Here is a 6,254-nt window from a genome sequence, read left to right on the forward strand (position 1 = left end):
CCCTCCCCACCCCACTCCTCCCCCACCTGCTTTTGGGCTGGGATGGGGGGTGGTCTTGGGCCTCGGTCAGGGCTTTTCTCCTTTCCCCTTCTGTGTGGTCTCCTCTCCGTCCCCGGGTGCAGGTGGTCTGCCCTCCAGGCTTCAGGTCGCCCTCAGGGTCCGCTGTATTTACTGTAGTTGCTTCCTTGGTGTGTGTGGGGAGGAAATTTTGTCTTGCCTTCCTACACCACCATCTTTTTTCCAACAACTAGTAGATTTTAATGTGAGCACACTATACCCCATCAATTTCACTTAGGTAGACAACCTATTTTTTTACATATATGTTTGGGGACACAGATGCAGAGATTTCAATTAAAAAAAGACTGCAGACTAGCTGAAGACTGGAAACAAAACACATACCGAGTGGCCAGGGGGACGTGGGTGTATGAAGGGACCTGACGACTGTGGTGCACGTGATTCTAGTCGCCTCTAGTGAAGAAGTACTTCCACTCCTAAATCCAGCTAAGCATTGATGTTATCTGAATTGAAAAAGATAATTAATTCTCCTTAATCCCACATAACTCTCCCGATAAAATTTCATCTTTCTTCTGCTATTCAAAGCAAAGTCTGGAAGCTGTCTCCCATTTCTGAACCTCTTTCTGTCCTTCGTCTGCTTCAGAGGCTGTTCTCCATTACTCCTTGCAAACCCCTTGCGAATAACATGAGTGACTATTTGCCTACTCGGGTGATCCGCTTTCTCTTTCACGTTACTTGAATCATGCTCAATATTCACATGGGGGACCCACCCCTTCTACTGCAAAGACTCTTTCCCAGGATCCCATCACACCACACTCCCTGGGTTTGTATATCTTTTCTACCCCTTTATTGCCACTTACTCTTCCACGGCTTGACGTTTTTATGCTGCAGTTTCCTAGAACGGATCTTCAGCTCTCCACACAGTCCCTCCCGAGTTGTTTTCTTTTAATCTCCTCCTCTCCTGTCCTTACGGGAACACCAGAGACCCCGTAAGCCTGTCTTCCCACCTAGCAACTCAGATGATATCCAGACTAAAATACCCAGCTTCTTGTCTGACATTGCTATTCAGATATTAATAGATATTTCAAACTTTATATGCTCAAAAGAAAGCTCTTAATTAAATACCCAAACCCAAACCCTGCTTTAGTCTATTCCAGAAAACAGACCAGCTGTCTGCTTAACTGCTCAGCCCAACTTACAGGGGCTCTTCTTGATCTCTGTCCTCCACACCCGACTTCTGTCTGTCTGTCATCCATGCCTTCAAAACATAGTCCCAGTCATAGTGCTTTATCCCCTCCACTTCTGACACTCATGCTAGGATGTTTCTCCTCAGAACACAATGAAAGCCTCCAGAGAGGTCTTCTGCTTTAATGCTTCCTCCTATAGTCCATTCTCTATAAAGCAGCCAGGGTAGTATTCTCACGATGTCAGTCATTATCTGGCTTTCCTTTACTTGAAATCCATCAATGGCTTTTCATTAAAATGTACCTAAGGCTCCAATGTGTGTGGGGGGTATAGGGGATCTCCTGCTATGGCCCTTGCCCATTTCCAGACTTGTCTCTCTACCCATCACTTTGGACCAGCCTCACTGAGCAGCTTTCTGAACACACCTTCCCTATTTCAGTGCACCGACACCTGCTGTCCTTCCTGATGGGAAGGCTCTCCTCCTGGACATCCCTGTGCCTGTTTTCTCTCCTGCTCAAATGTAAGCCTCCCCGGGGGTCCCCCTGACCACCACAGCTTGAGCAGCACTCTGCTTTTCTCCACTAGCCCACTCTGCTACACTTTTCTTACATATACCACATTATATCATCAGTCCTATTTCCCAGTTTTATTGATGAATTGACCAATAACATTATATTATTTCAAGGTGTGCAACACAATGAGATAAACCTTCATACGGGAATGGCTGTCATCAATAAGATGACACAAGATGAGAGTGGGTGAGGGGATCCTTTCACATGGTCATAGGATGGCGAGTCGGTGCAGCCACTGTGGGAAATCCCTGTCTTGAAGAGACATGTGCACCACAGTATTTATTGCAGCAAACATCACATTAACTAAAACACTGAAACAAATTTAGCTTCTACTGGTGGATGAATGGGTAAAGAAAATGAGGTATGTATCTACTATGAGTTACATTTAACTTCCTATTGAAGCATAATAAGCATAAAAAATATTCAATATACAGAGAGGTTAAATTCAATCAGTTTTCTCAAGCTGAACACTGGGCATATAATCTGCATTCGTAGGAAGAAACAGAAAACTACCTGTGCAGCCTGCCAGCCAAAAGAACGTTGTTCTGCATCTGTTTTTTGGCTCAGTGTATCTTTGGTGACTTGCTTCTGTATCTCTTCATGTTTCTGAGATTAATCCACATTGTTGCCAGTGGTATGAGAATGTGCACTCCTGTTGTATGAATATGTCAAAATTTATTTACCCATTTTATCATCAGTGAGCTGATTTTTTCTGTCTGTTACCACATACCTGTTGGCAAAGACTATGCAAACACCTCTGTCAGAAATTCACCCGACTGTACGCCTGCTGGGGCACTGAGCGCAGACATGTTCGGCTTAAGTCTCTGCTGCTACGTACAGTGTGATGTGGAGATATAAGTGGTTTCTCTGCTTGCTTGCTTCTTTTCTTTTTCATTGTCTTTCCGCCATTGGGATGCAAACATCTTGAGTGCAGGTGTTTTATCTGTCTTGCTCACAGCTATGATACATGAGCGAATAAATTGATGAATGGAGGAGGAAGCTGAATCTGAAAGGTGTAGTGTTCAATCATTGCATCTCTTGAAACCCTGTGATCTGGTGGACTAATCAAAAATGTTCCCCTACAGAAGCCCCTTACATCTGTGAGCCTGACTATTCTCATGTATAATTTAGAACAAATAAGAGGTGCTGCATTTCTTACTAGGTTCTTGGAGGATGAATCTGGCAAAGCATGTAAATTGTTAAATTTTATGCATATTGACCAATATGATGATAATATTTCATTTTTCATCCCTCAGTTAATACCTTAAAAAATCAAGCAGCACGTTGACCATGCTTAAGGTCCTCCATTGTTGGAGAAGTGGGGGGCATGGGTATGAACTCTGAGCTGACTCCTCTTCCCTGATGGTATATGCTTAACCTTAATGACCCTGTTACATATTTGAAAAATGATTTCAGTATCCTCCCAACCCATATTCCTCTATGTTTCTCCAACATTTTGAAAAACACTCAGGCATTCAGTACTCTTATGCTGTCCTCCCTATGCAATATCCTGTGCTTTTAGCCATCAGTATTAGCTTACCTGAGAAACAGTATTCACCAATGTGTTGCAGACAAACACAATTAAATACTGTATTTCTTCTTAAAAGTATCAAATACATGATGATTGCATTGAGTACATGGCTATTTTAGAAAATTATATTCAGTGACTTTGTCTTCCACCTGACAAATTGGAGCACATACACAACTGTCTTCCTAAAAGTCTGGGTCTGAGTATTACCCTTCAGAATAGAAAAGGTGGTAATTCTCTTATTTTTAGATGGTTTACTAGATTATACGGCAGTACAATACTTCCCCAAAGTACCATTTTTCCCCCTGCTCTCCTTGACACAGTTCATGCCATTTAAAATCACATGCAATTTACCTTCTGTGGGTAAAATTACAGTATTTCCAGAAACTCTGGCCTGGCCTTAGTGCATCTCCATATCAGTAGGTGATTACGAGGGCGCACAAGGGAATATCTGGACCGGAGAGGTTGGGTGGGGTCTTTTTGCAGCCAGCTAGTGAGAAACACAGGAGAGCAGGAGTAGACAGCTACCTGCGGGCAATAGACAGGTTTCTCCCACTTTATTCCTCCCTTTGGCTGATTTTGGTTTCAAAGGTTTATTTGCCCCAGGCTGGGCACATGTTTTAATCCCTGGAGTTTTACCTCCTAAAGGTAAAAGTGCATAGCAAGTAATTTTAATTCATGTGACCAAAAACCATGGGGGATATTTTTTCTTAATATAGGGCAAGAGAAAGGGGAGATGTAAGAAAGGAAAGAAGAGGTGAAGGAGGGAGACCATGAGGCCACCTTACATGGATCCTTTTTCTTTTTTCTGCACAATGGAGCCATCTCCTGTTTAACCCCTCACTGAGTGCACGGCCACGCTGACCACAGGGGCGGCCAGTCACAGTCTGCACGAGAGGGAGGCCGCTGTTACAAGGCTTCCCGCCACTCTTCATGCCGTGAGCCTGCCCAGTGCCCTCTTCAGAGCGCCAGTCACATCCTTGTTTCACAGGCTGTAGGTGAGCGGGTTCAGCATTGGGGTGAGGATGGTGAAGAACACGGAGAAGACCTTGTCCTGGTTTGGCTTGTAGTATGAGTGAGGCAGCATGTAGGTGTACATGGCGGCCCCATAGAACAATGTCACCACCATCATGTGGGATGAGCAGGTGGCAAATGCTTTCTGCCTGCCCTCCGCTGAGCTCATGCGGTGCACAGTGGTCAGGATTTGGGCGTAGGAGGCAATCACCACAGAGAAGGGGATAAGCAGCATCACCACACAGCACACGTACATCACCGTCTCGTAGAGCGCTGTGTCAGCACACGCCAGCTGCAGGACCATGAGGGCTTCGCAGAAGAAGTGGTTAATCTCCCAGGAAGCACAGAAGGGGAAGCTCATGGTGATGGGCGTTAGCAGAAAGCCGTCCAAGGAGCCCCCAAGCCAGGACCCTGCTATGATGCCCCAGCAGACCCTCTGGCTCAGAAGGACAGGGTAGTGCAGCGGGTTGCAGACAGCCGTGTAGCGGTCCTAGGCCATGAGGCCCAGCAGGAAGAACTCGGCCCCGACGAGTGTGAGGTAGAGGAAGTGCTGAGCTGTGCACCCCATAAAGGAGATGGTTCTTTGACCCAGCAGGTAATCGAACAGCATCTTGGGCACGATGGTGGAGATGTACATCATGTCGATGAAGGAAAGGTGGCTGAGCAGGAAGTACATGGGGGTGTGGAGCTGGGAGTCAGTGCCGATCAGGAAGATCATGACCCCGTTGGCCACCAGCGCAATGAAGAAGATGAGGGAGATGATGACGTAAAGAAAGCCTGCAACTTCTTCCTGTCGAACAGCCCCCGGAGGGTGAAGCCTGAGGAGGACGTGTTGTACTTATCCATTGACCCCACGGTGGCGCCGCTGTGATCTGGAATCTTCCAAGTAAAATGATGGTATCTGCAGGGAATTAATACAACAACATACAGGTTGATTTGGGGGCAGTAAGCTTCCTTAATTTGAAAGAAAACATTAAAAAAATTTTTTTATGACTTTGGCTCTGATATCCAGCAACTAATCTGTTCTAAATGTTTTTAAGTAAAATTGATTATTTTATTTTAAATCAATAACTCTTTAAATGCAGAAGATGATGGCAACAAATGCTAACAGGGATGCATAAAAAAAATACCTAAGGGTGCATACTGTGGTATGTAAGAGTTACACCTGGCCTGGTGCATGTGTGCGTGTGTGTGTACACATGTGTTTCTGCATGCACGTGTGCATGTGTGTGGACATACTACCTTACAAGTATTTAAATCTATAACTTTATTAAATAAATATATTTTATGTGCATTATATTATATGAATATGTTAAATGAATATATAATAATATACAACTATATTAAATGAAAAATCATCATCTCCAAAACATCTTAATACTGGTTCTGGGTAGCTTATGTTCTCCATTTAGTCACAAATATGGGTGGTCTATAATTTTTTTTTTTTTTTTATTGAAGGGTAGTTGACAACAGTATTACATTATATTAGTTTCAGGTGTACAACACAGTGATTCAACATTTATATACATGATAATTCTAGGTACCAGCTATCACCATACCAAGTTGTTACAATATTTTGACTATATTCCTTATGCTATACATTACATCCTGGTTACTTATTTATTTTACAATTGGAAGTGTGTTTATATATATATATATATATGTATATATATATATATATATTTTGTGAGGGCATCTCTCATATTTACTGATCAAATAGTTGTTAACAACAATAAATTTCTGTATAGGGGGGTCAATACTTAATGCACAATCATTAATCTACCCCAAGCCTAATTTTCGTCAGTCTCCAATCTTCTGATGCATAACGAACAAATTCTTACATGGAGTACAAATTCTTACATAGTGAATAAGTTACATGGTGAACAGTGCAAGGGCAGTCATCACAGAAGCTTTCAGTTTTGTTCATGCATTATGAACTA

The 6,254-nt window shown here is 43.3% G+C and overlaps 1 pseudogene; it reads right to left on the reverse strand.

The window, feature by feature from the left end:
- Positions 1 to 4,231: 4,231 nt before the first annotated feature.
- On the reverse strand, positions 4,232 to 5,244 carry LOC118913027 (olfactory receptor 2T1-like; annotated as a pseudogene).
- Between the last annotated feature and the right edge of the window lie 1,010 nt (positions 5,245 to 6,254).

Source organism: Manis pentadactyla, chromosome 13 (genome assembly GCF_030020395.1).
Source record: "Manis pentadactyla isolate mManPen7 chromosome 13, mManPen7.hap1, whole genome shotgun sequence".
NCBI lineage: Eukaryota > Metazoa > Chordata > Mammalia > Pholidota > Manidae > Manis > Manis pentadactyla.